Source organism: Cryptomeria japonica, chromosome 1 (assembly GCF_030272615.1).
Source record: "Cryptomeria japonica chromosome 1, Sugi_1.0, whole genome shotgun sequence".
Taxonomy (NCBI): Eukaryota; Viridiplantae; Streptophyta; class Pinopsida; order Cupressales; family Cupressaceae; genus Cryptomeria; species Cryptomeria japonica.
In genome coordinates, this window is record NC_081405.1 from 543,165,807 (window position 1) to 543,176,153 (window position 10,347).

The following is a 10,347-nucleotide window of genomic DNA, read 5'->3' on the forward strand; positions in this document are numbered from 1 at the left end:
TCTTTTGCACATCGAGGATATTAGGGTTTACACTCACTGTAACATCAAAGAGTTGGGAAGCTCTGATCTATTGAATCTCTACAATAAACAATTGATTGATGGGAATTTCAGGCTAAAATCAGAATTCAAAGTGTTGGAGGATAAGGGTTTTGTGCAGATCGTCAAAAATTTTATGTTCGATGAACAAGAATAGGTCTGGTATGTTCTTAGCAGAATGCATGATGAGTTCATGTGGTTAAACAAGTCTTTCAAGCTCACCAAGAATGATATTAGGGTTGTAACAAGGTTGTGTTCATCTAGTGAACTACCCTCATTGAAGTCGGTAAAGAACCAAATGGTCACAGATTCAACTGGTTCAAAGTTCGACAAAAGAAATGACAATCAATCACATTTTGGAGTATGATGTTAGATTTTCTTTAATGATGTTTTGATATAAGATATAATACTCTAGAAACGAGAATTCTATATCCGAAACAACAATATATGCATCTTATGAAATGGTCCGGGAGAATAAAAAGTATGACCTATGTGAGTTGCTTCGGAGTGAGCTAATGAAGAACTTGGCCAAAATCAAGCAAGACAATAATCATTCGTTCAAGAATGGAACTTTGATCCCGTGTCTGTTCATTTATTTCATAAATGAAGTTTCAAGAGTTAGACAAGTCCAATGGGCTTATGTCAAACATGTGGGAGTACAAATCAGAGAATTACTATATAATGTTGGTGATACTAAGGCCCGAAAAGCTATTTTATGGGGTTACTTAAAAAAAAATCAGAGTGAAATGCATGATAGGGAGAGGATCCCTAAGTGTGTAGTTGAGAAGTATTAGGACACAATTTGTTTCATGGTCGATACTAACCAATGTCTAATGGAAGAAGTTGAGCCCAAAATTTTACGGATCATGCCCATGGGGTATGACGTAGATGAGAAAATATTGGAGCTATATGATCAACACTTGTTAATAAAACCGGTAGATCCCTCAGAAGAGAGATTTGGAACTTATTATGAGAAGATGTTGAAATTGCATAGTCGTTTCAAGAAGCTAGAAATCTAGAGGAAAGTGAGGAATGAAGTGGAAGCACATGCAGAGAGCATAGGGATTACTAAGGAGGTTGTTCAGGAAGTAAGAAAGAGAAACATTCTATCTGAAGAGGAGCCTGTCAAGGAGAAGAAGGACAAACTAGAAGTCTCAGCTCCCAAGCCAAAGCAAACAAGGAGCTCTACACCTTCCTCTGGTTCTCAAAAGGCAGCCAACACAGTAAAATCTCTAGCCAAGCCATCCGACAAAGGTGAGAAGAGGAAGGAAGTAAGATTTGTGATGGTAAAGGATGATGAGGAGTTGGAGTCGGATGAAGAAGTGAAGGAAATCAAGCAAAAGGGCACCAAGGCATCCAAAGTCATTAAGGACAAGCCCTCTGGTGGTAAGAAGCCCAACAAGGAGACAAAAATTGAATATGAATAATCCGATATGACAGTAAAAGACATGGAGAAAGCTGTCATGGTACATGGTAATCTCAAGTCACTCTCTGAATTCTATGAAAGTGTGATAATGATAGTCAGATGATTTTAGAAGAAGCTACTATCAAGTATTTGAATAAATTCAATAGGGCTCTTGTAGAAACAATGTCAGAAATTCCTAAAAATTTATATGATGTCCTGGAAATGAGGAGAGTAAGTGTTGAAGCTAAGGATGAAAGGCTAAGAGAGATTATCTTGGTTAATATATGTTCGGCAATATCTAAGAAATAAATTAATAGAATTCTTAAAGAAGCCAAAAAGGAATTCCGAAGAAAAATAATGGTTAATAAGCTCATGATTGGATATATTGAGGAAGTCATGAAAGACACTGAGACAATCTTGAGGAAAGTCTTACTCAAAAACCAATATGAGGTTGTTCCTAAGAAAACTCATAAGTCATCTTCTCTAGAAACTCAGGATATGCCATCCAAGATGAACATGTTAAAGTAGATACTCCCTCTGTTTCATAAGTGCAAGCAATGAATTCTCAAGGTGAACAAGTTGTGGTAGATGCTTACCTTATTCCATAAGAGGCTAAAAAGGAAGATATGGTGTATAAGGGTTAAGAAGGAGAGCAAAAGACTGATGATGAATCGGTGCATGTGGATGCAGTGGAGGAATCTCATAATCATCTGGTTGACACTGTTGAGACAACAAAGAAGGATGCTGGTGCAGGGCATCTAACACTCCAAGCATGCAATTTTGTTTTCTTCTAATTTTATGTGTTGTATTTTATGATGTAATAATGGACCAACCATTTGGGACTCAGTAGAGCCATGGTTGAGTTGTCCAAGTTTTTGATTGTGTCATTTGTGTTCAGGATACTATCAGCCTAAGAAGTTGTAATGCTAATGTTGATCATAGGAGTAATACTCTGGATCATTGTCAACATGTAATAAGGGTCGATTGTTTTTTGTTTAGGACTTCTAGGATTCTTGAGGGCCTTCAGGAGCCTTGAAATGCACTTGAATGCAAAGTTGCATCTCAGGTGTCAAGAAGATGTAAAAGTTGCTGAGCAACATTTTGCAACTTTTTGCAAAAGTTGCATTTTTGAGGATTGGTGTTGCAAATTTGGTTGAACCAACTAAACCATCAGCATATAAGCCAAAATATACTTCATTGTACGGGTTGGAGAATTTGGAATGCAAGAGCAAGTTTTGTGTTTTCAAGAAATCTTGTCTTTTCACTGTTTTTAACAGTTTTTTCTTTGTTTTCATTGCATAGTACGGTCCAGTACAGGCTTGATGGTAGAATCTTATTTCTGTGCATGAGTAATTATTAAATTTACTTTCCATCAAGGTATATTGGTAAGTTTTTTTGTGTTTGGTTGCAGAAATCTCATTCATTCTCTAAAACTAGTTGTAAAACCCTTGCAAGGTAGGGTTTAAGAGCAAAATGGCTCTAACCTGAGCATCCATTGATGGCACCTATTGAAATCAAGTGGAATGATAGGTTACATTCTTTACATATGAGTAGAGTAGGTTTTGTTGTCTTGCAAGCCTTTGTGGAGGAGCAACAATGAAGCCCTAGGCTCACCGCTAGGAGTTGGTGAGTTAGGACAGCAAAAGATGTGCAAATTCTGAGCACATATGGATTGGAGGAAGACAAAAAGACACATGGTTGTAAATCCCTCTGATTTCTCTTAAATAATCCTCAATTTTTTTGAGCAGGTGTTTTGACTGGTGAAGGGTTTTAAAACCATCTTTCCAAGTCACCCGGGTAGGCCTAAACCCTTGAAACTAGTACAGTATTGGAAACCCCATGTGTACTGATAACCCAGATGCAATTTTCCAATATTGTCTGTAACTTTGAAAAGGGTACTTGAATCTGCAATTTTTTTGTGGCCTTGTGTGGAAATTTTTTAAACCAAGTCCTAAAAACCGCCAAGGGAGGGCTAATTGAATTAGGCCTATTTGAGCCCGATGGAGACAAAGAGAGGATAGGGAACCTTAACGATGGGTCTGAAGATTCCCAAACCCCTCAAAGACATCAAAGACCTAATGTAAATGAATTTTGAACACCAAGAACCAATTAGTGTATTGTGATCCTTTGCAGAGGTGATTGGAGCCTTAGAAGTGGAGTTGGAGATTGAGGTGTAACCCTCAATAGACAGTTATTTGTCAAAGCTCAAATGGCTATACCTTGGAGGCAAGCCAAAATGGATCAGACCTTGGAGGTCTAGATAGAAAAACCCCTACCAAGTTCCATTGGATGGGCTTGAGGAGTTAGAGGGTTGAGTAGACAAGTAAACTAAGAAGGTGATTGGAACAAGCTCCAAGACTCTCTGCATTGGATGTAGTCCCAGTTAAGGGTGATGCAAAAAAGATAGTAGAATAGAAGAAGGTTGAGGTTAAGGAAGAACCTACTTCCGAAGCAAGAGACACTGTCGAGGATGTCAAGGGGTTTCTTGAGAAGGACAAGCAGATTTTTGATGATCTGACATTGTCTCGAGGGCCAATTAACTTGGATTCTCTCTCTCCCATCTAGAAGATAAATCTAGCATCACTTGCACAGGATAAGGCAAGAGAAGAGATCTTAAATTCTCACATAGAGGACAATGAGCTTGTGAGTCTTGCATCTGGTATCCTGGAAAAAATAATGCCTACATTTCAAAAGGATACATCTGATTCCACTTCCAGGTAGTTGAAAAAGTTTGATCAATTCGGTGAGTACTCATTTTGAGTCATTGGAAAAGTCAACTGAGGTCAAGGTCCGCAGTGAATTTAATGCTAAAAGGCTTAGGACATTGAAAAGAATGATTGTCTATGATAGAGTTACATTAGATACTTGTATTAAGAGCATTCAAGATGCATTATATGGGGGTGGTGGCATTTACAAATCATGTCCATCATTGTCAAAGTTAATTGAGGATATTAAGAATAAATCCAAGGAGCATGAAAAATATTTAGCCGACATATCTCAGTCATTTGATCCCTTGTCAGTTTCTGTGAGCAGTCAAGAAGATCGGGTAATATCCTTACTTGACAAAATCAAGAGTTTGAGCCATGACAAGGAGAGGATTATTGGCAGAGTCGGTAAACTTTTGAGTCACATCACTCCCAAGTTGGACACATTACTTAGTGCCTTGAAAGATGCTCAAGATGCTTAGGCCGCCAATGAACCCTCAGATCTTAAATCAGTAGAGATACAAGCATACCTATTCAGTGGTCTCATACATGTTCCAGAGTGTCTTTAGAAGGGTTGGGACAACCATTTGGGCTCATTGAAAAACAGTTTTGCAGATATCTTCAAGTTTTTACAAGGCAGTAAAGTATGTGTATATATGTAGTATGTATATAGAATTTTAGCTTGAATTTTGGCATTTGGATCCATACCTTTGTCATTGATGTCAAAGGGGTAGTGTAGAGTAGTGAAAAATATTGTATTTATCTTAGGGGGAGTTCCAAAATTTTGAGATTTTTGAGTTTTGCAGTGTACATACGTTGGTGCTGATTATGACACTTAGTCATTTTTCACTAAGTGTTGCCATCAATGCCAAATGGGAAGATTATTGGAAAGAGACATTGCATGAATCATCTGGTGTTGTCATTGATGGCAACCGAAGTTAGATATTCTATTCATAGTATGTTCTCTGATCCTATCGAAAGTTAGAATGAAGATTTGGTTAAGTCTAGTGAGTTAGAATAGTGCATCCGATAGAATGTAGTGTTTTGGTTGACATTTAATTTTAGTTGAATATTTTGTGTTGCAGAGCTAGAGGAAGATAACTAGATGTTTGGAGTACCTTATTCTAGAATCTTAGCCTACGGTGATGATTGTTGTGTGAGTTAGAAGATTTGGTGTATAGGTTTTTGGGTTGAGCAATGTGGTATGGAGATCTTGGATAGTTGATCGTTGTGCGGAATTGATGGAGTCATTTTGGTGATTACTTTTGTGATCGAAGATATTTAGTCGACATCTGGGAAGCATGTGGACAATTATTTTTGGTCCACATATGCATTTGAGTTCGGATTGAGCCGACTATGTATGCATGTTTCATAATTTGGTTAGTGTTCTTGAAGCCGACATGTATTTCATGTTGTAGATATATAATACCGATGGATATGATCATTTTTTATATCGGTGGGTATGTGAAATGTGTTTGTGATCAATTGTGCGTAGTTACACATGCGCAAGTGAAGGATTTATGCTTCAGAATATTGCAGATCAACATAACAGAGCAGTATAGCAGAGCAACAACAGAATATGTGTTGTGTGCTTAACCAAAACTATAATTTGGCAATAGTAGATGTTATTCATTAGTTCATCTCTCTCTCTCTCTCTCTCTCTCTCTCTCTCTCTCTCTCTCTCTCTCTCTCTCTCTCTCTCTCTCTCTCTCTCTCTCTCTCTCTCTCTCTCTCTCTCTCTCTCTCTCTCTCTCTCTCTCTCTCTCTCTCTCTCTCTTTGTGATCTTTGTAATTGTTTGTAAGGCAGTGAGCCTTCCCAAGGGTTGTAGCCCTCCTTGCTTTGTAAATTGAGCAGTGAGCTCTAGGAAATGTGCTCGAATGCATATGCATTCCCTTGTAATACTTTTAACGGAGTATAATTATCTTGTGGGTCTCATCCCCATTGTGGTTTTTCCCTTAACCATGTTTTCCAGGTATAAAATCTCAGTGTTATGGTGTTGTTGTTGATTAATTTATGTTTGTGCATCTTTCCTTTGTTCATTTGCATTAAGTGGTTGAAAGAACAAGTCAATAATGTTAAAAATTGTAGAGCACTGATTCACCCCCCTCTTAGTGTTCCTTGATTCCAGAAATTTTTGTATGATACTAATGTCTGCTCCATAGATATGCATTTGCTATTGCATATCATTCCATGAAACCAAAAACATCATCACTTTGTTTAAGGCAATGTATGGGTCTAATGTTGTGAATTTCTATGATATGTATTTTAGCAATGCATAGGTGAATGAAAGATTTATTTCTATAAAGTGTATTGGTTGTAATAGTGGATGTGTTTGATATTATAAAATTCCTAATAACAACAAAAATCATATCAACAACGTCATCAAAAGTATCAAGAGCTTTTGGTTCAACTTGCTCAATGCTCGTGCATCAATTTAGTTTGGAAGTCAAGCTTGGGAAGATATGATTTGAAAGGGAGAAAAAACAAAACTAATGGCATGGAAACTTTGGTTGTTCATTGAAGGTAGTCGCAACCAAGCAACTCAACATAGTTACACCTCTCAAAGTCTCTTGAAGATGCTTGGAAAGAAAATGCAACATTTTATAGATGCATAGACAAGGTTTGGTATGCAATTTGTCATGACATATCATTTTGGCATTAGGATTTTTTGATTATTGAGGACTTGCCATATTCCATTTTTTCTAAAAATATAAACTTACTAAAAATAGTAAGTCTCCATTATCAAAAAATAGTAAGTCATGGATATAAGACAATTTTAAAATTTTAATAGTAATTTAATAATTCATTAGTTTTGATACAAATCACATTTTTAAAACAAATAAACATTAAATTAGTTTCCTATTATGGTGGTGTTGGTTTTGGGAAGTTTCCTTGACATTTAGTGGCCTTGTAATGGTTATGGTTGTATGAGATAAAAAATAAAAAATCAATTTGAAACTTCAATGGGAAACCGCAAACCATAGGAAACACACTATTGCTCACAATCTCAAAATAATTAGAGAAATATAAGAACACAATGCATGAAATCAAATGAATACATGCAATTATACCTTTCAAGCAAGCATCAATGTTACCTCCATTACTCTTCTTGACCTTCATGACATATGGTGATGTTGCTCTCGAACTTGTATCTCAACACTATTTCAGCAACATGTTTGCACGAAAGCCCAAAGACTATGGTTGTTCATTATTGATGATTGAATATTGCTTTAATAGATATTCTAATATTGATCAACGATTGTGATCTAATGAAAAAGATTAAAGATTTGTGGTTAAGATTCAATGAGAAGAATTGATTTCATGATGGAGATAGACATAATCAATTAATTAGTTAAATCCAGAGTGAGTGATAGTTGAGAGGTGGAAGTGAAGACTTAATTAACATTAAATAATTAAAAAATATTTAATTGAGTGCATGAGAAGAATAAATAAATAAAATAAATATTTTATTTATTTTTATAGGAGCTATGTTTATAAGAATGAAATAAAATAAGGAATTTATTTCATTACAGAAGACTAGAATAAAAATAATTAAAAATTATCTAATCATGTGCACGAGAAAATAATTAGAAAAAAGATCAAATAATTTATTCTTGTGCGTGTGGGAAATAAAAATAATAATATTTTTATTTATTATTAGAGGAGATATATTTTTTAAATGACAATTCAATACATTAAAATAACTTATTTAATTATAGAAGAGAATGTTAGTCAAATGAATAATTAAAATAATTATTTAATTATAGGACACCAAAAGAAAATAATTAATTAATTAATTAAAATTGTTTAATTCACGAGGAGAGATAAAAATGAATAAAATAATTAAATAATAAAATTATTTAATTAATTTAGAGGAATAATTAGTGAAAATGTTGCTAGCAAGCATTGGACATTTTTTAGTGTCTATAGTTTGCCTCTCTTTGAGACAATGCGTTTTAGAGTTGTTTAAAAGAAAAATTGTGATGTGGTTACTACCCTAAAGTGCCTTGATGGAATGCAGGATGGAGATAGGATGCCTTGTCGAGAGATTGTTTGTGCATTAAAGGCATGGATTGTCTCTCAAAAAATGAAGAAGATTGTTAGATGAAATAGAGGAATGACTAGTAATAGGTGAAGAATGTTTATGGTATACAAGGTTTGTTAATATTATATTTAGATATGCTCAAAATGGATTGAGATTAAACATTTGATTGGAAATTGATTGATTGATTGATCAAACTTTGAGCTTTCATTGTACTTTCACTTATACACAAAAAAAATCATCATAGAGCGTTTTTATTTTACAAATTGATATATTTGCACCAAGGTATTGAAAAAGCAAGGTGAGGACACTATCCCTTTGTATAGATAAACATATTGCAGACAAGGAATGCCCTTACTCATACAAGTGACCATAGAACCTTATCGGAATATGTGAGGAAGTAACCACAAAGCGTGTTAATTCTTATGCAAGAAAGTGTTAGATGACCTTTTACTTGCACAAGATGTTTTTATTATGCTAAATGGAATAGCAATCACACACACAAAACTTAGTTGGTCCAACAATATTATTAAGGAAAACCACAAACAAAAATCAAGTGATAAAAATTATGATTCATCCTTGCTACTCTAATCACTTGTAGATATCCTTGAGTTGCATGAGGACATGATATGAGATAAATCAAATAAAAAGATAAGACTCATTTTACCAAATGAGTCAACAATCATTTAGATATTCTTGCCAAATATAAGTGTTTCTTGATAGGATGATAAAGATGATGTTGTCTAGTTTCAGTAATGAAGCATCTCGTATAAGACAAGTGTTTGGTTTCAAGTATACAACAACTTGTAAAAGACTAATGATAAATCATAATGATAATGCCTGATTTTGAGAATTCAATATCTTGTATAAAGACATGTTTGGTTTCAAGTATGCAACAACTTGTATAAGATAAATTATAGTTGAATAGGATTGCTAATGTTGATTAGGCAATTGATCAATAAGGTTGTAGGCTAGCTTGATAGTTTTTCTTTTGATATGTGATTTGTTAAGCTCAGTATTTTATGTGACGTCATGTTTGTGTCTGTTTAAAATATCAATGTCTTAACAAGAGAAAATTTATAATGGATGATAGATTTTTATTTTTTTTTGTTTGAATTTTTTGAATTTTTGGATTTTTTTTAAGGTGAAAGATGTATGCCAATATTTATTCCCAATCAAGATGTATTTATTTACTCCTAGTGTCTAGCAAGACATAAATCATTATGGGTGAATTGATGGGATGGAAGTGGATAAGTGAAGGATGGAGCTATCTTATTATGGAATCAAAGCTTATTTGACTTTCAAGGACTATCTTATGATGGAATACGATATTTATCCAAGTTAAGAGATTGGATATGGATATGCAAGGTAATGGTATGGTGCATTGAATGACACGTGATCCATAGAAATAGACATGTCAAGAGGTTTCTAAAAACATGTTTTGCATTTTATATGTCCTTAGTTTTGATCAAGATCAAGGGACAGATTTTGATAGGATGCAGATAGGATAAGCAAGATCAAAGGTGGTAATGGATAATGAAAGTAAGAAACATATAAGATAATGGATATGAAATAAAGGGTGTGGATAAGGTGAAGTAGATAGGATGAATAATGCTCATGTATATCCTTAGCCTTGTCAAGATCAAAAGTGAAAAATTTAGATGGATGCAAATAGGGCGATGGACAATGGAGGATGTTGGATAATAGAGGATGTGGTAGGTAAGATATCATGGATTGAACTTCCTCCCAAGTGTAGATTGCAAGAGAATAATGGATTAAACATGGCATCTGTTTGCTAGGTTTTCATCACGATACTTTTCCAAGATGCCACAAGAAGTGGTTTTCACCATTAGATGGATTATTTATATTTACTTTTTTTTTTCTTTTTCATTTTTTTTGGATATCATTTTTTTTTCTACTTTTTAATAGACAATGGATGGATGATAGGAGATGGAGGAAGGACTCAAGCATTTAATTTTTTGGATAGTACCCTTGAAATATATGCTAGAATGGACCATGACTATGAAGGTATGCTAAAAAACATTGGTAGGGTGATGGAAAATGGATATGAAATGGATGATAAGATGGAATGGGGCAATGATTTATGCAAAGGATTGGATGAGAGGAATAGAAGGATAGATTTTAAGTGTTAGATAAT